Below are 25501 nucleotides of genomic sequence, written 5' to 3'. Positions count from 1 at the left end.
TGACAGATATTGAACAGGTTAGAGGATCAGTTGTCTACAGAAGGTTTTATTGTTGTTTCAGTTATTTATATAAATTTGTCTTTGAAGCAGATAAAAATGACTTTACATTCATTCTCAGGACATTATTGACAATATTGCTGCTCTGTTCCACCTCAGCTGCTTGTTAATTGATCGAATCACTTGATAGCGCATCATGTTTCTACCGGCGTTTGTCTTCTCTTCTCTCCCACCACATTTTGATCTATCCAGGTGACGTCTGGCGGTGCTCGGGTCCTCCTCGGATCACGTCTCAATTTGTGGGGTCAGTTTGTGGAGACCTCTAATGTGAAGGAGAACCTCGTGTGCAGAAATTAGCGACTGAACAACACTGTAAATAGCAAGTCAGAGATACACGCTTGAATTTCAAACATAATATTCTGCCTCAGTTGCCTCAGTTAAAGCAACTTAGAGTCAGTTACTTTCTACCAGTTTCTCTCGGTAGGAAAAAGGAGTAAAAAAATAGCTTCAGGCTGTACTCCAGGTGGTTCTCGGTGAGGTTGGTGTCAAAGGTCGTGGTAGATGACCGAAGGGACGCTGTTCGCCACACTTGTGTTCAGGAGGAGGTTGAAAGGTTCCCACATCCAGAAACAGCAGCAAGCATGATGTAACGGAGCGTATTAGAGAGATTAAAGCGCTGCGTTCGTGTCTCTGTGAGCTTCTGGCAGTTTCTAAGCCGCTATACGTGCTGCTTTGACACGTTTCATCCCTGCGCGCTGCTCTGACGGCACCATGGCCAATTCTTTTCTCCAGCATGTAGGCACATTATGCTTCGACAATGAAAAAAAATATTGGTTTAGTGAGATAACAACTGATGAGCTCTTCGTGGAGTTGTGTTCAAAAATAAAATATTTAAAACAAGTTCCATGATAAAGTCCTTTTCTTTTTTTCCCCGGCTGTGACAGAAATTAAAGTTTATTATCTCTGGATGTCACCGTCTGGTGAGATAAAGCAAATGAAAGAGAAAAAAATGGCCCCTTATTGGACTTTAAAGCCTCTAGTAATAACATTAGAGTGCCAGTATTACCATCCATGTTGAATTAGGGTTCAGAGATCCATATCTGCATAACGCTCGCCTTGAATAAATCCCCTCTAATTACATAAAGTCTTCTTACACATCCTTCATAAGTTGTAAGCCATAATATAATTCTGCAAAGGAGATAATAAAATACATATCTTAGCTTCATAATTAAATGTATTATAACTAGCTTATAAATGTGTGCATGTCTGATATTTGTTTCTTGAATTTGACACCTGATATTTAAAGGTTGTGGTGATGTTTTTAGTGTTTCTCTTGTGAGAAGTTTCAGTTTTCTTCTTTCTTCTCACCATGAAAGTCTGTCCCGAAAGCGGCCGAGGTGTCGGTGAGCGGCTGCTGTCCTTGAGCAAACTGTCTGGGGGATAGAGAGCCTCCAGGCCTGGATACTCTCATTTATCTCCTCCTGCAGCAGCGGGGTCGTTCAAACATGAGCGCTGCAGGTCCTAATCTTAAATGAGATGTCATTTTGACCTCTTCTCGGCACAGTCAGCGGCAGGGAAAAAATGTGACTGACCTCCACCGTCTACTGATGATTAATTAATGGCAAATACAAGAGAAGGACTCCAAACTTTACTGTTACATCAGCTGTAGTTTGTGTAGAAATGTGTGTGTGTGTGAACTTTTTCCAGATTTCTCCAGACGTTCTAAACTTGAATGGAAACAATAGATTAAATCTGATCTTGACCCATTTTAATCTTTCAGTTCACAGTTTCAGCCGACACACACACACACACACACACACACACACACACTGCTGCCTGGTGTTTCTTATAAAAGAAGTAGGAAGTGAGAGGGTTGTAAAGTTTTTTCCTGGTAGAGTCCAAACATTGTGAATCGATTGCTCCTGTGCTACATGTACATGAGACAGATCGGGTATTTTTCTGTTTTCTTTCTGTTTCTCACTGCAAAAAGCAGGTCTCATCCTAATTTTAAGCACATAAACCAACAGAAACAAATGGGTTTTTTTGTGGTATTGTCTGAAAACTGATGTTCTGTTACTTATTTTGGGAAAAGTTTCTACTTATTCAGAAAAGAAATTTGGGTGTTTTATTTGATTCTGGCCTTTGTTTTGACGACCAAGATAAGAAGATTTTTCCATCATGTTTCTTTCAACTTTCTTTCAAAAATTAGATCTTTAGGATTTCTGTTACTCAGGCTTCCCTCTATCGCCTTTTCTGTTGATTAAAGTTATGAGAAGATTGCTGTCATAATTAAAGGAAACCAGTGTTGATTGTAGGTTGTAGACAGGACACAAAGCTCAAGTCACTGGTGTTAAAGTCAAAAGAAAACTATCTTACAGAGTAACTCTCAGCTTTTTTCTGGGTGTTTGCCAACCCAATCGCCAAAACAAAATGTTGGCATTGTACATTTCTGCAAACCACAGATACGTTAAATGTCTATGTTTCAATGTTGGCAACTATCAGTTGAACAATGATGTTTTATGATGTGACAACGCTGTGGTTGGTTACATTTAGGCACAAAAAAACATTTGGTTAGGGTTAAGGAAAGATCATGGTTTGGGTTAAAATAGAAAAATAAAATAAAAATGGCTGCAAATGTCCCGACGTCTCGCTAAAAACACCCGGTTTTGTCGGTTTGAACGGGAAGCGGGCATTGGTTCGAGGTGGTCTCGAATAGGCATGTGCAGAGATCCCAGTATCTGTATTTGTATCTGTATTTGTTGAGGCAGCAAAATTATTTGTATTTCGAATAAAAGTGGAGAGAGGCTTGAAAAATCCTGTTTTTGTATTTATTACACTGTTAATTTTAGAAAATTAAAGTGTTACAATAAGTGTTCATGAATAAACTACCTTATGAAGGAGGTCCACACACCAGGTCTTGAACTGGAGTCTCCCAGATCATAGACGACTGCGCTGACTACTGAGCTAAAACTTTACACATCACTTCATTGCAGGCAGACCTCTACCTGTTTATACACCCATAACACAGAGACAGCACATCATGTAACATGTAGAAGAACTTAAAAGGCAATTATTGCTTTGCACTTTTCATTTATTGCCTATTTTTATTTTTTTGCCTATTTTTTTTACCCAACGGGTAAGTCCGTTGGGACTTACCCCTGATGATTGACATGTTTTTTTTTTCTTCCCAAAAACAAATTATTTTTAAAATATTTGTATAAAACAAATATTCGTATAAAACCCACCATTTGTGCTTTGCTGAATCATGTATTTGTATTCGGGCACACCCCTAGTCTTGAACCGTGCTCTCTGCTGATTTCCAACTTTCTTCCAACAAACTTCCTAACCATCCGCCGACTCCTCCTGATAAGAAAGTCAGCTCATGTGAACTACGTCACTTCAGAAACGTTGATTGGATACGTATTGTTGAAATGATAATATGCTACATATTACACATGTTGAAACGTAGATATTCAATGTATCTGTGCTTTGCAGAAACGTACAATGCCAACATTTTATTCTGGCGACCAGGCTGTGCTTGCAGCATTTTGCAAAACAAGACAGAGAAACTACCTGACCTGGTATCTCTCAGGTCAAATCTCTGACAGTCTGATTTTGATGAAATGTGAAGAATGGATGCATCTTCACACAGTGCTCCAGCGTTTATAATCATTATACTCAGCAGCCTAATGAAGGCACCGCACTCAGCAGCCTGAAAATGAAAATCCAACTTGATCTCTTACACTCTACTCTGACTTTGCTGAAACTTGCAGGGTTGGTGGATGTTGACACTGATTGGCTGACGGGGGGTGACATATCTAGTTTTGTTAGCGCTGTGATTTGAGATGGAAAAAGATTCAGGAGCATTACAGCGGTGTAATTATGTTTCCATGGCAATCCCATAATAGTTGGTAAGTGTGAACTACCATTAACATCAGATGATCAGAACAAAACAAGACATTTGAGGACAGCACCTTGAGCTTTGGGAAACAGTGATTGACATTTTTTCACAATTTTCTGACAAACAACTAATCAATTAATCAAGAAAATAATTGACAGATGAATCGATAGTGAAAATAATCGTTAGTGACAGTCCTAAAATGGATAATTTCTCACAAGTGATTGACCACATGTGCTCCGTCTGGCAGCAGTAGACTCTCTATTGTTTGTTCTCAGGCCTCAGAGTTTCCTCGGGGCCGCGGCCCCCTCAGAGATTACCATTTCATGAAGTGTGATTACTCAGAGGCGTCGTGACAGCGGCCGCGCTGCTGCTTAGAGATGCAGGTCAGCGGCTCTTGAACCAGCTTATCCTCCGGGAGGCGTCCTCTGTCTTCATTATAGATTCTGATATCTACCATCATCTGACAAGTGAAGCACACACACACACACACAGAGAGAGAGAGAGAGAGGAAGTCAGTGTGTTTAGCTCCGGGGGCCCTCAGCTGAGCGCTTCAGAGGATGTAGAGGGATGAGGAAGAGTGGAGCTGGAGGTCGCAGAGGCAGCGCCGATGAAAGCGCAGTTCAATAATAGGCATCACTTTGTAAGATTTGTTAGAAGCTGAAAACGAGTTTTTACCGTCGTGACCCCGAGACACGAGCTGCATGAGGAGCAACAGAATCATCCTTAAAATTCATTTCTATCGACTAACTGTTACAGAGTTAGATGTGTGTTATCCTCCTGGTTTTATTGTTGAGATCCTTCTTGGTTCTGTTCCTTGTATGCGCTCATGTTTTACTGATTTTAATTTAGTTTATGAGTTTGGCTTTTATTGGCCGTTCAAGAACGAGCAGCTGGAAAGGCGGGACTCAGGGCTGCAATTTACACGTTATTATACTGAGATGCTCCGTGGTTTTGAGGCTGTGCACAAATATATTTACATTTTATGGAAGAATTAAAAGCATAATTTAGCAGAAATGATTGCATTGGAGCTGCAGAGGTATGAACATGTCATGTTTGGATTTTTTTTAATTATCTTTTGAATGGATGAACTTAATTTTTGACTTAACTGAGGCGCAGTTTGAGCATCGGGCAGTCGTCCTCCCTGGTTTTCAGGTTAAACTGTTTAAAGATTACTACACCCAAACAATGTTTTTTTGAGCAGTAAACTTCTATTTCATAATTGTCTCACATATAAGATGTCAACATATAATCACATATGTCCTGGTATTTACTTTATGTACCACCAAAAGGATAAAACGAGCAGAGCCATTCACTTTAAAATGCTTATATACAAAACCTATTGTTCTAAGATAAGATGCTTTTTAGAGCTGCAATGATTAGTTGATTAATCAACGAATCGCCATCTATCCTGATAATCGCTTTGAGTCATTTTTTAAGAAAAAAAAGTCAAAATTCTCTGATTCCAGCTTCTCAAATGTAAGTATTTTCTGGTTTCTTTAGTCCTCTATGGGAGTAAACTGTTGGTCGGGACAAAACAAGACATGTGAGGACGTCATCTCGGGCTTTGGGAAACAGTGATTGACATTTTTTTGACATTTTCTGACATTTTATTAACCAAACAACTAATCGCTTAATCGAGAAAATAAGCAACAGATTAATTAATAATGAAAAAAATCATTAGTTGCAGCCCTAATTTCCCTTCTGTGGCATTAAAAAAAAAGGGCCCCTTTGATATCAACAGGAGTTCAACCCCTATTGACATCAAAAGCTCATTAACGCTTCCCATTAGCGTTGTGATCCATAGATCTAGTTATATGCTTTACAGCCCTCTAGATTTCAGCTCACCACTCTGACTTCTCCTTTTACTTTAAAAATAGCCTTATTAAATATTAGATCATTAGCAAAAAAACAAAAAAAAAATCATTATAAATTATATGATTACCTCTTAATAAATTGGATTGTGTCCTACTAACAGAAACTTTGCTTGATCAGACTGGGTGTAAGGAACCTATTGAGGCCTCTCACCCTAACAACAGCTTCCTGCATTGTTCTTGGTCCACTGGGAAAGATGGAGGGGTTGCAGTTTAATATAATGACTTTTTAAAATGTATTTCTTTTGGTCACCATCCATCCTTTGAATATCTTGCACTGGCTGTGAATTCTGCAACCCTTGTTAACTCTCATTCTCACGGTATACCACCCTCCTAAACTGAGGCGGGTGTTTTTTTAGAAGAATCAGGTGATCTGCTATGATGATATAATACTGGTGGGACTGAAGGGTGCGGGACATTTGAATTAGTAGGCTCGTCCCGATTGGCCGACTACGTACATACAAATTTCAGTGAGCAATTGCGTGTGTGTGATTGGAGAGGAGTATTACCCATAGAGTCCAGTAGAGGGTGGAGCCTGGGTGAGATAGAACTTTTACTATGGCTTTTGTTCTGCATTGCTGTAAGGACTCAGAAGTGTGGGTGAAAAAAATCATATAAATAATCATTAAACAAAACAAAAAAGGAATTTTAATATGGTTTAAAGTGATATATTTATGAAAATGTTTCATTTGAAATAATGTCATATTGTAACTGAATTAGCTAATTTTTATGTATCTCAACATTAAGACCACCGTTGTGGAACATGAACAAGAGTGGTATTTGGACCCATAAAATGCTTCATAAATTGTATTAAATCACATTATTTAGTAATTATTCTTTATGTCAAGATGTATAATAACACTGTGTATATATTTATCAAATGTCATATGTACACTCATACATAGACAGTCATTTTGCAAGATTTTGAGTGCAGACTTTTTTTCTTATTTTTCAAGTTTTAATATACCAAACTTGATAAAATCACTACAATAACCATCAATCAATTCCTCATGCCAAAATTATATAGAAAAATGGGGTCATTTGTCTCCGTATGATGTTTTGTTCGAAAGTTATGCCGATTTTTGGCCACCAAACGGACCCATGGGACAATATTTTGAGTTGGGAACACCTTAAGGATTACAAAAAACTAAGTTAGAAAAATATATCTGTGGGGTCTGTGGGGTGCATGGGAACCCCCCCTTCCTACTAGACTAATAGGAACAAGGTCTCCTCTCTAGAACTTATAGTGGACTTCCATAAAAGTCAAGGAGAGCTACTACTGCTAGTCATCAACAACCAGGTGGTAAAGAGAGTAGATTATTTCAGACTCCTTGGGACTACAATCTACTCCTTCCTGAAATGGGAAGACAACGTCACCATCATCCAGAAGAAAGTTCACCAGAGACAATTTTTTTTAAGACAGCTAAGGAAAGTTGGAGTGTCGAGGGTTGCAATGATACACTCTTACAGAGCAGTGACAGAAAGTGTGCTTTCTTTTTCAATAACAGTATGGTATGGCAATTCTGCAGCCCTCCAGAAAAAACCGAGTCATGTGCACAGCTTCAAAAATAATTGGCTGTGAGCTCCCCACCATTTCTGAACTACTACTACTCAGCAGACAGGTCTTAAAATTTTAAAGGACTCCTCACATTCGGCAAAACCCTTTATTAAATCATCTCCCTTTGGGTAAAAGACTCAGCAGTATTAAGAACAGAACATCTCGCTTCCATAATAGCACTTACCCTGAAGCCATCCGCATCCTAAATGCCTCACTGGTTGTATAAACAAGCACAAACACTTTAGCTTGTCACTTTAAGGGCCATATAGTTGCACTAATTGTATTTATTATATTGTAATTGCAGTGTGTTTACTGTGTGCACTGTGTAACTATATGCTTTGCTGTTGTTGTGCGCACTGAAACAAATTCCAAATCAAATGTAAGGTTGATATGGCAATAAATTATTGAATCTTGAATCTATCTAAAATCACAATTGACTATGAATTTAACATACATATTGACAGTAGCATCAACCTGTGCTGTAACTGTGAACGAGCCAAAATTAACAAATTGGTTCAGAAGTGTCACATTAATGAAAACACTGTTTATCCAGGAGTATTCTCAGTGTACCTTACCCTCCTTTTCTTCCTGTGATGACATGGTAAACACTTCTGTTCTGCTACATTATCTCAAATTTTGGACCAAGATGCACCAGTGAAAACTAAATGGATGTGTAGGCCCCATAAATCACCCTGGAGGAAGAGAATCTGTCAGTGAACTGAGCGCAAGTTGCAAAAAAACAATCTGCAGGTTGATCTTGAAATGTATCAAAATGCAATCTACTCTGATAACAATGAAATAAAATGTTCCAGACAGTCTTATAATTCAAAGTTAATTGCCAATAATCAAAATGTTCCTCATTATTGATAAACTGATTATTCCCACAAAATCATTTCCTTCAGAATTTACTCCCTCAAACAAATGTAATGAGTTTTACAGTTCTCCTGAAGTCTCTCAGATTAGAAATAGTACTTAACTGTCTCACGACATTTCAACTACACCATCTTCTTAAACAGTATTTAAAAAAAATTTAATGTGTAACTTCCAGCCCATAAATTTTCATGACCTTATTCAAGAAGTACAAGAGCTCAAATCCTCAACCTGCTCTCTTGACTGGATCCCCATCAAACTGTTTAAATCTGTTTTTTATTACTTTTTTGATGACCTCTCAAGTGCACAGCCATCTCCCCCCCCTACTCAAGAATAACAACCTTGATGCATCTGTAATAAGTAACTGTAGGCCAGTCTGAAACCTTCTGTTTTTAGGTAAAATCCTTGAAAAAGTTGTATATAAACAGTTATTCAAATTTCTAAGCGATAACAATATTTTGATATGTACCAGTCAGGTTTTAGATCACATCATAGCTCCGAAACAGCTCTAGTTGAAGTAATCAATGACCTTAAATTAAACGTTGATGCTAAGAAACTCTTGGTTCCTGATTTACTGGACCTCACAGCTGCCTTCGCCACCATGGACCATGACAGAAATCTTAATTCACAGGCTCCACGACACCATGGGATTATCAGGCTACATTTTAAACTAGTTCTCTTCCTACTTTTGACACAGGAGTTTCTTTATGTCCATCACAAATTTAAATCACAAGAGTCCCACATTCTCTCAGGAGTCCCACAGGGTTCAATCCTTGGCCCACTACTTTTTAATCTTTACATGATCCCAATCAGTAATGTCATTAAGAATCATAACATAGCGAATCATTCATATGCAGATGACACACAGCTCTATATCTCTCTTTCTCCCAGTGACTTTAGCCCAGTTGAGAACCTGATAAAATGCATTACAGACATAGATTATTGGATGGCAAAAAACTAGCAGCTAAACATGAATAAAACTAAAATTCTTATTGTTGGTCCCAAAAAACAGCGGCAGGAAATAACTTCATACCTTTTATCACACACCCTAAAAGCCAGTGAGCAGGTCTGAAACCAGGATGTCATCCTGGACGCTGACCTTAACTTTGAAAATCACATATCAAATATTATTATTATTTTTTTATTTTATTTTATTTGATAGGGACGATGCAATTTAACATAGTTCTGATACAAAGCATGAAACTGATGTACTGCACAGAGAGTTTATAGCTATTGCTAATTTTCGACTCTTGTCCCTAGTTTGGCTTTACATATATGGTGTAATTAAAATATACAGCTTTCATCATCATAAAAACCACAGTGCACTACAGATATGGGAGTACAATAGAATACACATACTGAATTATATTGATTGTGATGTACAGTTTGAAACAAAAAACAAAAAACAATACAATTACCTAAAAATGAGTACAGCTCTAGTTTGCTTTTAGCCAGCACTGAACCTTTGTTGTAAAAGATTTTATATCTGAAATTAATTTGATTTCAGTTGGTAATGTGTTGCAGAGTCCTGTATGGAGAAGGCTGATTGTCCAAATTTAGATCTATGATGTGGTATTTTACAGTTGCTATTCACCATATTATAAGATCATTCTATCACCTGAGGAATACATCAAAAGTAGAAAGATTCAGATCACAAACTCATTCTGAGAAACTGGTCGATGCTTTCATTTTGAACAGATTAGATTACTGCAGTGCTCTTTTCACCGAATTATCAAAACATTCAATAGGAAGACTTCAACTCATACAGAATTCATCTGAGTTCTTATCAGTACAAGAAAACATCATCACATTACTCCAATATTAAAATCACTTCATTGGCGTCCCATTCAACAGAGAATCCATGTTAAGATCCTCATATTGGTTTTTAAGGCACTACATGTAGAGCTCCCCAGTATATTTCTGACCTGCTCACTGACTGTACATCAGACCTCTCAGGTCTTCAGACAGTGGCTTTCTGGTTGTACCCATAATAAGATCAGCAGCTGGTAAAGGTGCATTTAGTTACTGTGGATCTGCCCTCGGGAACGCTCTGCCTGATGAGCTACAATCCATAAAAACTACAAAATCTACATTTCAAGCTAAGCTCAGACCTATGAACAGTGTTACTGTGTGTGTGTGTAGGTATTGTGGGTATGTATAAATATATGTTATTTCTTGATTATTGTTATTGTTATTGTTATTGTAGTTATACCACTGCGTATGCATATGTTTGATGTTTTTATGTCTCCTATAAATGTAAAGCACATTGAATTTCTTTGTAATGAAATGCGCTCTATAAATAAAGCTGCCTTGCCTTGCCTTGGGGGTAATTATGCTATATTCAGATTCAGTAGATATTCAGGGCTGACGAACAGTAATGTTAACTTAATTATAACAGTACTATAACAGCAGGGCTATGACTTTTCCCCCATTCAGGACTGTGACATCCACTGCATGCGAGACAGCCCAATACTGGCTATTAAAAGATGCCCTTCGAATGCACTTTCAATGGAAGTGATGGGGGTCAAAATCTACACTGTGTCCACACAGTCATTTAGTGCAAGAATGCATTTAAAAGTTGATTTGAAGATTATATAAAGGCTTCAGCAGTCTGAGTTAGTCATATCAAGTGGATATCTGACACATTTACAGTCTTTTTAGCATCAAATTCCCTCTTTGTGTTTCCTCGGACAGTGTTTCCCTGTTGAGCTGCGGTGGAAGTATAGTAACAAAAAGAGGCACTTTGGCACTAAAAAGACTGTAACGTTGAGAGATATCTACTTGATTTGACTCTTTTGGACGCTAACACTTCATATTAAACATTACATTCTCACCTTTGTGTTGCACCCTGGGCATATCAAGTCGATATCTGCCACATTGTGTGTAATTGCCTCTATAATTTGCCTCCTGTTCTGGACACACCTTAAAAGCATTACGATGACGACCCACTGGCAGCAAACAAAATGCACAACTGTCGCCACTTCTCGCTCGTCGCTATGGGTGTGTCGACAATGGCTGACAAGGGCGCTGAGATATTTACGTCACAATGTCAACAAGTTTTTAGCCTGTTAGTGTTTCTTGGCAAGCGTTGTGTAAATAAACAATTGCTTTCTCTGACAATTTGCACTACCGTGTCCTTGTAATCTGGTAGGGAAGGGTCGACTAAATGTGGAATTGCTGAAACAGCAACACATATTTTTTATTTTCTCCTCCACGGACATCTTCTCACGGCCTCCTGTGACCACCACGAGGCCACTTTGTCAGTTTCACTGAATCACTGCGAGACGAATTTTGCCTGCATTTGCATAAAGATGATAATTTTCAACTTTCGACCCTTCCCTTTTTTGCACCACTAGTCAGTCCTACGTCAGCTGGAATCCCACAATGCCTTGATATTGATTGTTGCTGCGCTATTCAAATGAATCCAGCAAGCACTAATCCCTCTCTTTATATGAGCACTTTAAAGGTATTAGTGTGTTTGAAGTCTTGCTAATAGATTTGTTTACATCTCTGTAAAAACATGATCATTAACAGCTTCTATTCTATTATCACCGTGCTTCATATAGTAGGAGATGCTTTTAGCTGCTCAGAGCAACATGCACTGAGGATGTTACAATCCAGAGCTTAACACTGTTAGTAATAGAAACATTTAAAATATTACAAATGAAATATTAATGTTAATCCTCTGTTGATAATAAATCCCAGCCCGCCTGTTACAGCATGGCAGCGCTTCTCCTTTATTACTCTGCTCCCAAAGCAAACCCATTGCAGTTAAATGGACCCCGCTATTGACAGACTGAACCTCTCAGCTGGGTGTCAACAATATCAACATGTCGAGTTCACAGCAGGCGTTTTCTCATAATGAAGCCAACGTGGCCGCACCGGCAGTGGCCTCTGGTGTGCAGCAGAAACAGTTAAAAAAATACTCAATTCAGCAGCTCAAAGTCCTGCTGAGAGAGTGATGGCGTGGTCGAGCTGATAAGAAGCTCAGCGTTCAGACGCTCTGTGTTCCAACAGCGTCCTCTCCCCCTTCCTCAATGCTCCATCTCCTGCAGGGGGAACACCGCTCCGACCTGGACTTTCTCCAGCCCCGGCGGCGGCGACAAGCAATTTGTGGAAGGTTATATAGGGTAATTAACAAATGTGTTGTGTGGTTTTGGCTGACACGTTTCATATCATGTTTGTGTTTCCCTCAGGGCGTCTGCCACAGAGATGCTCCCGTGTAGAGACGAGCCGCAGGTGGAATGAAGACAGTTTTCATGTCAGAGTGTAGAGTCGCTCAAACATTTACTTTGCATCTGCTGTTTAATTTATACTCTCATACTGAGTGGATCTGTGAGGTACTAAAAACCTGATGTTCACTGTGCTTACAGCCGTCTGAGGCCATAAATAAGTTAAACACCTTTACAGACACGTGGATTTACACAGATACTTGTTTACGTAAACGCAGGTCTTAAATATGCTTGTTTCATGCCAAATTCTGACTCTCCAATAATGCCCCCACAAACTCACACTGCAATGAATAACATCCGGATAAAGACTGACGTGTCAGCATATTTTGCCCTCTCTCACAAACTCTGACAACTACTATGATGTTCAGTGATGTCATGTTTTATTGAAGAGCACAACCCATCAGACAGTCTGCCATTAGTCTGCTCTTGAGTTCACATGCCTGTTGACCAGTGGTGGAAGAAGTACTCAGATCCTTTACTTAAGTAAAAGTACCAAATGTAGCAATATAAAAATATAAAAGTCCTGCATGAAAAATCCTATTTAAAGGTGCAGTCATGAAAAGAGCACTTTGCCAACTGTTAAGCCTGGAGGCGGATCTATCATGCTTTGGGGTTGTGTTTGCAGCCGGTGACACAGGAAACATTGTACAGGTGGAGGGAAGAATGGATCCACTAAATACCTGCAAATTCTGGAAGCAAACATCACACCGTCTGCAAAAAAAAGCTGAAGCTGCAAAGAGGATGACTTCTACAACAGGATGATGATGATCCTAAACATGCAGTTGTATGCAAAAGTTTGGGAACCAAATGACAAATAACATATTTTGTTGATTTTTTTAATTAAAAAGATGTAAACACAGCCTCTCTAGGATATGGAACATAAAACACAGTATTCTCAGCAAATATTAATGCATAGTTACTTTTTATGTCATGAATTGAACAAAAATCAAAGAAATGAAAACATCATTGTGGAATGTGCAAAAGTTTGGGCACCATAAGAGTTCTGAAGTCTCAGATTCTTTTTAACAAGGTCTCAGACCTTAATCAGCTCGTTAGGCCTGAGGCATGTCAACGATTATCATTAGGAAATGTCAGCTGGTGCCGATTTCAAAGCTTTACAAATACTCGGACTCTTCAAGCCTTGTGCGAACACTCAGCAACCGTGAGTTCCTCTGAGCAGCTGACTGAAAATTAAAGTTACTAATGCCGACAATGCAGGGGAAGGCTACAAGAAGACAGCAAAGCGTTGTCAGCTTGCTCAGCTTCCTCAGTGTGAAATGTAATTAAGAGATGGCAATTTAGATCAACTGTAGAGGTCAAGAAGAGATCTGGAAGACCAAGAAAACTCTCAGAGAGAACTGCTGGTATGCTGGTCAGAAATGTGAATTAAAACCCCCGTTTGACTGGAATGGTGCAACGTTCCACTGCGTAGCGACGCTCACACAAACAAGACCTTCATGGAAGAGTCAGTCGAAGAAAATCTCACCTGTGTGCTCATCATAACATCAGAAATATGCAACAGATCATCTGCAGAAGTCTGATGCGTTCTGGAAACAAGTGCTGTGGACTGATGAAGTTAAATTAGAACTCTTTGGCCACAATCAGCAGGTAGAGGAAATATAGTGCAACTCAAAACACCACGTCTGCTCTACACACTGGCGGCGGTGCACATTTACTCCCTGGAAAAGCAGCAGTTTTATCATATTCACTCCCTGGATCGGCACATCTCAGCCACTGTACATCTCAGACTTCTACTACAGTCTGTATCGTGCGTCAGATGTGCACTACAGACTCGACGTGATGCTGTCAGCTTTAAACACCTGGAGCCTTTGCGTCGACTTTAAATCCGCTTTAACATCTAGTGGTAACAACAGTTCAGCCGCACAGCAGCAGGTCAAAACAGGATCTATAAAACTTGATAATGAGCTGATCTCAAGTTGTTTCAACCAAGTCCAGCCGGCTTCTCAGCAGCGAGAAGAGAACTTTGAATTGGCTTTCACACTTTCATGTTGGGAAGGGAAACAGTCAAACTTTATTTTAGGGTCTGTGATTTCTAAGAGGAAAGAATTATTTAATCTGGTAATAACTGCAGGGAAATGGAGACGAAGTTCTGAGACAGTTATTTTAATTACAGCTAAAGTTAAAGAAGTTGTTGAAAGAACGGCTTCGTTTAAAAAAAAAAAAAAAACTGGTAACCTTTGTCTCATGACCTCAGTATTCATTAAATCCTGCCATACAGACACACAATTATTTAATATCATCTGCACTGGTCTGCAAAGTTCTTCAGAAGTGCAAGTAATGCTTATTTTCCATCGTGTCTTTGTCAGTTTGCAGTTTAATGCACAAATGTGGGGAAAATATCAGACTTTTGTAGTCAGCTTATGACACTGTACAGCAATGTTTTATATCTAATTTAAAATGTAAGTAAATAATGCAACATTGATGCAGGTTTATATATAACGCCTCAAGTTGTATTTCTGAAGGACGATGAATCTTCCTCCCTCTGAGTGCAGTCAGTCTATTTGCTCAGCATACACACTATAGGATTATATAAACTACACAACTTGTTTCTCTTCCGGCTCCTGTCTCATTTTTACTTTTCTTAATTAAAGGGAATCAGGTTTCATAGTGTCTGACACAGTAGAGACGTATTCTGGGATGGAAAATTTATGGAGCTTTTGAACTTCTTTTAAAACTATTTTTGATGTAGCAGCCCAAACTATGAAACACAGAAGATCAAACACTTTATTATTAATACAAGGACAAAATTTATTAAAAAATTTGACAGTTAATTTTATATATTTTGAGCCTTTGAGGTCCTTTCATTTAAGCTTAAAGATAATGTTTAGTTTTTGAAAACAAACCACTTTCAGATACAAACAAAACCAGCTGCAGGTTAACAGTCTCACTGACATCTATCTCAAATTTATTCAGTCAGAATAAACCCTCCCATGAATATGTCTCCTCTGTGTTTCTTTAGAGAATACCTCTGTCAAAATGTTTTCAGTTTATTTTGCTCACTTCAAACACCAGGAGCGCTTTACTTTGAACCTCGCTGCCCACCGTCAGGCTGAATCCTAAAAAGCCGCTGCATGAGTCAGGAATCACAGATTCAGAAGAGGCAGAAAAACCTGTGTTTTATGGACCGTTTCACATCTGAGCGATGAAACAACCGAGTCCAGGGTAAAGAAAACATGACTGAACCCTCCGGCTCGCCTCTAATCTCCACAGATCAAGGAGTCTGTGATTCTCCACCTTTGCTGGTCCTTTTTACCTCTAAAGCTTGCAACCTGGAGTCTGATAAACCCTGCAGAGATCTGGACTCGCTGGTCAGTAGAGTTTCTTTTTCATGGGAAAATTCAAACCTTTAGTGTCCCACGACCTGGAACATTAAAACCCCTGTATGACGGCGGTAAACATGATTCATATAAAAGTAAAATTTAAAACTTACAATGTAAGTCCAATTAGAGGTGCACAAATACAATCTGCAGAAACTTGATGTTGGCGATTTATATTATCATGTTGTCTCTTTCACACTGTAAAAAATACATGAATGACCAAAGTCTTTCAGATTAAATGACTAAATACATTGTTGGTCCAGTCCAGGTTTTCCGACCAAATCACGTTTTATGACATGACAACAACACTATGGTTAAGGTTTAGGAAAAGATCATAGTTTGGGTTAGAATTACTTTGATCAATTGTCACTTGAATGTACACATATGATGTTTTGGGGCATCTGTTGAAATGACTGATTTTGTTGTTTTTCTTAAGAGGAGTGTCTCTGAAAGACATCTGTGTCGTCATCGACAGGTCACTGAAGAGTATCTGGAGTTTGGCTTTCACGGCTTGGCTACTGTCTTTTTTCATTACAAAGCAGAAGATGCTGAGGTGGGTTAAAATAAGTGGCAGTCGCCAGAGTTGACAGTTGTGACAGGCTGGAACCAACCAGCAGCTGCCACGTCTTAAGGCTGAAATACCTTAAAGTACCACCGACGGCCACTAGATGCTCCAACTGACCCCCCATTCAAAAAACCTCAACTTCTCTCTAGACATAATAAGTCGATCAGTTTTTTCAGCGAGTCATTCTGGTCTCAATCTCTCAATTCAGGCTCTCTAATAAGTGTGCTAGTGGTCATTTTGGAAATTATCGCTCCGTTAATAAGATTTGAAGAGCTACGCTTTGAAGTCTGCTGTGTGGGAGTTGATTGACAGTTGGCTCACCTGTTACTTTCCCCGGCCCTGCAATATTTCACTAAGTTTAATGTTACTTGGTTATGATACCTGCCCTGTTAGCACAATTTAGCTAAAGTAGCTAACCCAAGTGTGCACCACTCTGTTCCCAGTATGTGTATGTATCCCCTACCCAACAACCTGGCCATCATCAAACTAAACGATCTTGGCCACAACACCCACCTGTGCAACTGGGTTCTGGACTTTCTTACAGGCAGACCATAAACAGTGGACATGGGTAAGCATTTCTAACCCCCCATAACACTGAACACCAGAGCACCACAGGGCTGTTTGCTGAGCCCCCTCCTATTCTCCCTCTTCATGTATGACTGCAAACCCATCTATGATTCTAACATTATAATCAAGTTTGCAGATGACACCATGGTGATAGGTAGAATCACTAGTAACAACGAGTCTACCTTCAGAGAAGAGGTCAAGAACCTACAGAGCTGGAGCCTGGACAATAACCTCGTTCTCAACCGAAAGAAAACAAAAGAACTGATTTTGGACTTCAGGAGACTGAAACATAACAGCCACAATCCCATCAGCATCAATGGTGAGAAGATGGAGGCAGTTCAGAGCTTCAAATACCTTGGAGTCCACATCAGCCAGGATCTGTCATGGTCCATCAACACAACGGCAATGGCTGAAGAAAGCACAACTTCTACAACAGCTGCTGGTCAACATCTACAGGTGCGCCATAGAGTCAGATCATTACCTACTGGATTACAGCACTCTGGCTGCACCTCTGAGAACAGGAAGGCCCTCTAACGCATCACCAACACCGGAAGAGATCTACAGAACCCACTGCAGCTGCAACGCCATGAACATCTGCATCTTCACCCTTCTGCTGTCTGGCAAGTGCTACAGAGCCCTGTATGCTCGCACGACCAGGCTGAAGAACACCACCACTGTAACTGAACTGGACCTCAGCTACACTACACACGTTTAAACACTTACACATGTTGATCATGTGCAACCGTTTGTACTGGCGCTGACTGCATTACATCTCGACCACTGTGACTGTTTATTAGTCATCTTACCTCTCTTAAAGTGCAATTATTTATCAACCGCTGTGTTCCTTTGTTTATGTTACCGCCCCCCATCCATAATCTGTTCTGTGCAATATTTCTCCATACTGCTGCCCTACTAGCTCCCAGTACTGGACATTTTCCTTTTCTTTTTTTTTTAATTCTGTGTATATACAGTATTTCATTCTCATATATTTTATATTTTTTGTATCTTATACTGTATAGTGTCTATATTTTTCTTTTTATAGTTTTTTATTCTTAATTAGGCATCTGTAGGCTTGCTCCAAACGACATTTCATTGTATTTGTACAGTGACAATAAAGTATTTTATATCTGTTATGGTTCTGTTCCAGTCTGGCTCTGTGTTCCTCCACCGGTCTGCCAGATGCCCTCAGGCTTCTCTGCTTGTTTCAGACTGGACTGAATGAGAGTAGAAGAGATAAGAGAGGTTGCAGATTATATTTAAGGGCCACTTGTGATACTGTTGCTTGCTACATTGACTCTCATAGTAACTGAGTGCAAAAAATGAACTGAAACTCAGAGCAACAGTCGCCAATTAATGTTACACTCAGCCTCAATACGCAGACCACCACACTCCACAGCTTTAATTAACGTGTCTAGTTTTTTTGGTAAAGGTAATACTGAGGTTTGTTTGCTGTGTTTGCTCAGTGTGATATGTTCACTTATTTAAGTTATATTTATTTCCAAGACAGTTTAATAAATGACAGTTTATATATGAAGTGGATTGTAGATAATTATATTGCAAACTTTTATTTGGCTCATGGATGGAGTTCAGTTTTTGATTTGTCCTCAGTACACAGCAGCTATTTCCTTTTTGTGTGTTTTTTTTTTCTTGTTTTCCTTCCCTCCACACCTGCCCTGCATCAGTCTCGTTAGTCCTGCTCTGCTCCCTGCGTCTTCCCAGCAAATCAGCTCCCAGCCTGCCCTTGTGTCTTGCCACCTGTTCCTTGTTGTTTCATTAGTTTAGTGTTTATATTTAAATTCTGGTTTTCAGTTCAGTTTTGTTCAGTCTGTTCTGTTTAGTTCTTGCCTGCACTTGTGCCTGAATAAAGATATTCTTCAGTTTCTGTGCCTGATGTCTCACCTGCTTCGCTCCACCTAACAATGTCCACATATCTTAGCTCAAGATCAAAATAAAAACCTTATTAAATCTAAGCGATCCATTGTGAGGTTGTAGACTGGACCAGAGGATGGCATGAAGGTTGAATTAGTTAAATTCAGAGCACAGATTAGTTATTTTTTCTTCACTAACGTCCTCGGTTTATCATCTTTTTTTATTCCACATTTTCTATTTCCTCGTTAAAACCTGGTGCCTACGTTACCCACAATGCAACTCGAACACTGACAGTTGGGTTGCATATTCAATCATGTATTTGTATTCATAATATGTTTTAAATTCCCTGTGGTGTCACAGCGTTATACCTTTTTTTATGGCTCTCTGTAAGATTATACAGCAGGTCTGTAAAATGATGAAAAAACAGAGAAAATAATGGACATATATTGATCCAAACCTTTCCTCACCAGACTCCATTCACTGTTGACTTAATTATGCTATGAGTAAAAAAAAAAAACAAATAGATTTTCTCTGTTGTTCATGACTGTATGACACATGAACCAGATCAAGATTATTCCACCCTGAAGCCTCTATAATAATTATAGCAATTAGAAATTATAATGGTGACTTGCCTGCAGAGACTGTAATCTGAGTGAGACCTCCGGGTGCCGAGATGTGTGACAGACACCGAGAGGAAAAGAAAGAATCTGCATGCGGTCAAATACTATTTTACAGTTTTATCAGGAAACATGAAGAGCTGAAGACAACAGTGAAGTGTGACTGCCCCCTGCTGGCAGGAGGCTTCACATTCAGCCTCAGAGTGTCACACACAAGTGCAAAAATGTTAAAGATGACACATTGTTTTTAATAATGATAATAATAATACCTTCTTACCTTCTAATTTTATATGTTTTCTTATATGTTTTTATATATGTAACATCTCCTTATTTTATGTTTTATCTTATTGGTTTTATATATGTAATGTTAATGTAATGTTATATGTTTTTGTCATGTATGATCTTTACTTGTTTTTAAGCACATTGAGTTTACGCCTGTCGTATGAAATGTGCTATATAAATAAATTTGACTCTTGATACCAACATCATCACCAATAAAATCACTTCAAGCAAAACATCCAAACAAGAAAATATGAGAAAAAAACAAACAAAAAAACATTCAAATTATGATTAGTTTACACTGTCAACTTTCTAAAACTTTCTTTATCTAAAAAAATAACTAAAGCTGTCAAATAGTAGAAAGTATAATACAGTAATTTCCCTCTGAAATGTAGCAGAGTGGTTTATTGGTTCTTGTTTATGTCGACAGAAATTAAAAAGGTAAAATATGTAATTATTCCACATTAAAATGTCTAAAAACAACTAGACTTATGTTATATATTTTGTTGAGTTGTGTACTTACATTATCCCAAATGTGTCCAACAATTTTCAAACCCAGAGAAATCTGTAATTTAATCAAAGTAACGGACCGTTTCATTTGGTTGCATGTCAATGGCGTCATACCTCCTCTACCAAAGAGCAAACACACACAAGATGCATACGGCGGTGCTGTGTTTGTCCGCTACAATGGCGTCTACCAAAGAGTAACTTACACACATACAAGATAATACATCGGCGTTGTGGTTGCTCCACACAAACTGTTATAATTTGACTTTTATTCAGTTTTAAGCCACATTTTCATGATAAATTTAGGTCGCTTTTAACTATATCTTTTAGCCGGAAGAAGGATTTTAGTCATTGGACGTCTGAATCTTAAGTTATCAGAGAAATAAACTGGGCAAACGTTAGCGGCAGCTCGGCTAACAGCCCCTCCAGGAAGTCCGGTGGTTGCTAAACATCGTCGAAGAAATATTGTTTTTTTAGGTGAAACAGCTTTAATTAGTATTTTAATGATTTTAATCTGCGTGTACGTTTGTTTCAAGAGAGGAGGAGACCTCTGCGGATAATTCGGCTCCCGGTAAAAACATCCCGAATGATGAACACTGGAGTAATCTTATCCCGGTGAAGCTGGTTATTTAACAACGAAGACAACAACTCCCATGATCCCTTGCTACTTCACACCGTCATCACACTCTGTCTTTTGTTATTGTTTTGATTGAGACCCCTAGCGGCTTAAATTACATATTGTGCCTTTAACATTTCTAGTTTTTTTGGTAAAGGTAATACTGAGGTTTGTTTGCTGTGTTTGCTCAGTGTAATATGTTCACTTATTTAAGTTATATTTATTTCCAAGACAGTTTAATGAATGACAGTTTATATATGAAGTGGATTGTAGATGATTATATTGCAAACTTTTATTTGGCTCATGGATGGAGTTCAGTTTTTGATTTGTCCTCAGTACACAGCAGCTATTTCCTTTTGTGTTTTTTTTCTTGTTTTCCTTCCCTCCACACCTGCCCTGCATCAGTCTCGTTAGTCCTGCTCTGCTCCCTGCGTCTTCCCAGCAAATCAGCTCCCAGCCTGCCCTTGTGTCTTGCCACCTGTTCCTTGTTGTTTCATTAGTTTAGTGTTTGTATTTAAATTCTGGTTTTCAGTTCAGTTTTGTTCAGTCTGTTCTGTTTAGTTCTTGCCTGCACTTGAGCCTACATAAAGATATTCTTTAAGTTTCTGTGCCTGATGTCTCACCTGCTTCGCTCCACCTAACAATATCCACATATGTCCCAAGATCAGAAGTATAAAGTAGCGTAAAAATGGAAATACTCAAGTAAAATACAAGAACCTCAAAATTGCACTTAAGTACAGTATTATTATTGTTATAAAACAGAAGAGTAGAGGCTTTAAGATGTAAATATATATATATATGTTAGAGAGCAGAAACAGAGCTAAAAGAGAGTGAATATTGGACTTACATTCACCAGGTGGACAGAAACACGACTGAATGAATGATAATGTTGCTCCATAACTGCTAGATGTGGAAATGAGCAACTGTTTGCTAACAAGTTCAACATATAAATTTAAAAGATGATGTGTCAATGTTGTGTTCAATACTTATTTCCTGTTACTGCAGGTTTATAGACATTAGAAAATCATGACCCACAAAACCAACATTAGTTACAAACTGTTTCACAAAGATGTGAGTCAGATCTATATCAGACAGTTGTGTTTAATTAATACCTGGTGCTCCACAGTGAGACGTATGTGGGACATATTTACAGGGACACAGTTAAGGTAAACCCTCACCTCCCCCGCCCTGTTTCAGGCTGATTATAAATCAGCAGGTCGTCTGGATGCGTTGGTGTTGGCGTCCTGCCTGCAGCTGCTCTGGTCAAGACAGCAGAGGAGAGTTTCAGTAACGGGGTCACCCTCCCGGTCTCATCAGTGCTGGAGAGTCTGGAGCAGGCTGCAGGAGTCCGCTGATTCTGAAAGGATGAATGTTTGTTCATGTTGTTGTTCACTTTCAAATGTTTTGTGTTTATGTATATTGTACTTATCCTGGGTAAAAGAGCACAAATATAGAGAATAACCAACAGAGGTGGAGACTGGCTGAATAATTGACAAGATAATCTCATTTTAAGGGAGTTTTTGCTCATATTCACAACATTCAATCTGCATTAACTGATAGTTTTGTCCACTAGTTTTCAGCAGAAATAAGTAGTGAACACAACACTGACATGTCATCTTTTAAGTTGATATGTTGAACTTGTTAGCAAACAGTTGTTTATTTCCTCATCCAGCAGTTACGGAGCAACATTATCATTCATGTGGAGTCGTGTTTCTGTCCACCTGGTGAATGTAAGTCCAATATTCACTCTCTTTTAGCTCTGTTTTACCAACTCCTGAGGGAAATATCTGGCTCTTTACCAGCCCCGTATTATGTGCCTTTGCTCTCCATACACTCTCTGACTTCTCAGTGCAAACTTTATAGGGGAAATACAATAGTTTTCCAGCAGTGGTTTACATCTTCCAAGATATTTTTGTGGTCGCATGGGAAGACATCTTTACTCGGTACTCGGACTCAAAACCAACGTTTAAATCTAGAATTTACACAAACTGTGCCCAGATTCTCAGAAACAGAACTACAAATATGGTCCCCGCTGTTCTCGTATTTGCTGTATATGATATGATATGTTCACCATCAGCAGACTTCTCCCATCAGCATCACAAATGTACCCACTAGAAAGAAAAACAGACAGGTTCATTTCCAATCCAATCCAATCCAATCCAATCCAATGACTTTATTGGTACAACAAGCTCCTACAGTCAAACTGTGCAATAGTGCTTTTATTAACAGTTTTATTTATTTCTTAACAATCAATCTCTGTACAAAATTTAAGCCCAAAAATCTGTTTCAAAATGGTATTTATGTAATCTGTAAACAGGAACAGAGTTCAGATGTAGAAGAACAAAAAAATGAGCTGAAACTCTTCCTGAAGGTGCCAACGTGCAAAACAAAACAAAAACATTAAAGCCGGTATGAACAGATATTTTAAGTATCTCAGCTATAAAAACTGAACTATAAAAACTTTTTACATGTAACAAATATCCACATAGGTATAAATTCAACACACTGAACGGAGGCATCAAACTGTTTTGTCAGTTATAACTTTAATATCAGACATTAAAAACATTTCACATATTTGTCACTATCGTTGTTTTATCAGCTTTCTAGAATGATCTTAAACCAGCGTATCGCAGATTAAAGGTCCACCTTAAATGAACAGAACAATACTGGATTCATAATATCAATACTGCTTATTTTAGAATATAAATAACAATAACAACTGATATATTTGCTGATTTAAACTGTTCTCCATATTTGTCTTTCTTTGAAATTTAAGATCAATTAAGTCACCTGATGATGATCTAAACAGCAGCTTCGCTCCTGATATTTATGACCTCAGCAGACAGAAACACCATCTCTGATCTTTAGCTGAAGCTTTCATTTGTAGTGATTTCTTGGCTTTAGCAGAGGTGCTATAAACCGCTGTGACCAGTTGAGCCAGAACAGAACCAGTGCCGGACAGTGTGCGGGCTCAGTATGTGTGAGAGGTCTAGTAGTATTCAGTAGTCGGTCTAATCGAGGCAGGTAGGGTCTCAGTACGCGGTATCAGCTCTGATCATGTGATACATTACAACCACTGCGGGAGGAAATGGTGTGTTTAGAGGAGAAATGAGAATGTAAACTGTGAAGTGAAGAGAAAAATGGAGGCGTTCTTTGTCTACATGAATTGATTAACAGATATTAACAGGTCTGTCCGGGTCGACCACATTTTGGATCGAAGTCTCTCTCTTTTGAAAATTAATTTATGCACTTCGGGTTCAGACAGGTTTTCCACGGGTCTGTTTGACCCATGAAGACCTCTAGTTCTTGCCTCTTGAAATCTGCAACATCAAGGTTTCAAACATAAATAAAACAGTTTAATTTCAGCACTTTTTGAACAAGAAGTGAGGAGTGCTTTTAAGAGGAGGAAAATCAAGACTTTGTCAGTTTATGTGGAACCATAAAATAATATAAAAGAAATAAAACAGTAATATTATGACAAATAGAGAAATAAAGCAGTAAAAAGAGATGACAGAATGAATAAAAGAGAAAGAAATAAAAAGTAAAACGGCCGTTGTGGAAAGCAGCTCTATAAAAATGGATTTTTGAGCTGAGATTTAAAAGTACAGACGTCGCTGGCAGGCACAGAGCTGAAGTGAAGACCTCCATGAATGTACAGTAACTGACAGAAATAAAACAGGGCAGTTCACCGGGATAGATTATCTATCTGTATCTATCTGTGTCAAGTGTCTCTAACTTTATTTTAACAGCAAATGGACGTGAGGTGAAACAGACGGCTGAATCAATCTAAAAACTGCTGCTATGATTTTAAAAACTCAAGTCTTCAGTGATGTAAATTGCAGGTGATTTGTAGCAATTTGGCTAAAACATGCAAAATCACTGGTGTGTCATTTAAAAACCTCTGCTGTGGTTTCACTAATGGAGCTGCATCTCAGAGGCTCATCAGTGTTGGAGCTAATTAGCCGCTGCAGCTGTGAACAGACGCCGGTTCGGCAGCAAATACAAGACGAGAGGTTACAACTAGTTCAACACCGGAGAGAAACATTTTTAAAACTCACTCAACTGCCCTGAGGTAAATAGCCAAAGTAGGACAAAAAAAAACATGCATTAAGAGAAACTACTGGTGCAGAGTGGAGGGTTATTTTAACCCTTAAAGATCTTAAAAAATACTGATTAACAGTCCAGACTCCAAAGATATTCAGTTTACTATCATGTTGGACTCAAAAAGCTTCAAATGCTCATATTTGAGAAGCTGCAACTAGCATATTTTTTGGCATTTTTGCTGTAAAAATGGTGTAAAAACGATTATTCGATTATCTAAATAGCTGCCGATGAATTTTTTGTGAATTGGCTAATCGATTAATTGTTGCAGCTCTAAACAATTCCTCTTCTTCAAGCTAATATGTAGCTTCAGTTAGCTAAAGCCAGTCTTCCAAAGTTACAGTCTGTTTAGTAGCAAATTAGTAGCAATGTGCTTCTTTGCTAAGCTGCAGCGAAGGGAAACATTCAAAACAAATCAAAAGTGAGATGTGAGTGGTGCGTACACGCTATAAACCCTTTTCACGGACAGACATTTTGACTTGTCAAAGCAGGAAAAGCACAGGTGAAACTAATGACGTTAACGACGGCTGCGTTCCATTAAAGATGCTATATGTAAGTTTCAGAGATTCCTTCTCATTAGTGACACCGGTGGCCATTATGTGAGCTGCAGTCA

General features: G+C 38.7%; 2 long non-coding RNA genes across 3 annotated transcripts in view; one reads left to right on the top strand and one right to left on the bottom strand.

The window, feature by feature from the left end:
- Positions 1 to 1815: 1815 nt before the first annotated feature.
- On the bottom strand, positions 1816 to 19643 carry LOC137183542 (uncharacterized). Its single transcript, XR_010928484.1, has 3 exons — positions 19401 to 19643; positions 19137 to 19173; positions 1816 to 4358 (listed from the first exon to the last, which is right to left on the bottom strand). It is a non-coding gene; the product is annotated as an uncharacterized lncRNA (long non-coding RNA).
- Positions 19644 to 20751: 1108 nt separating this feature from the next.
- Positions 20752 to 25501, top strand: part of LOC137183541 (uncharacterized) — a 32020-nt gene continuing 27270 nt past the window's right edge. The window contains exons 1-2 of one of the 2 annotated variants that reach the window (XR_010928483.1): positions 20752 to 21526; positions 21918 to 22158. This is a non-coding gene — a long non-coding RNA (uncharacterized lncRNA). Of the gene's footprint in view, positions 21527 to 21917; positions 24958 to 25501 lie in introns of those variants that run through there. The other variant, XR_010928482.1, reaches the window with a different exon arrangement.

The sequence above is a fragment of the Thunnus thynnus genome, chromosome 5 (genome assembly GCF_963924715.1).
Source record: "Thunnus thynnus chromosome 5, fThuThy2.1, whole genome shotgun sequence".
In the NCBI taxonomy this organism is placed as follows: Eukaryota; Metazoa; Chordata; class Actinopteri; order Scombriformes; family Scombridae; genus Thunnus; species Thunnus thynnus.
The sequence above is the reverse complement of the archived record's forward strand: the minus strand, read 5'-3'. Positions and strand labels throughout refer to the sequence as shown.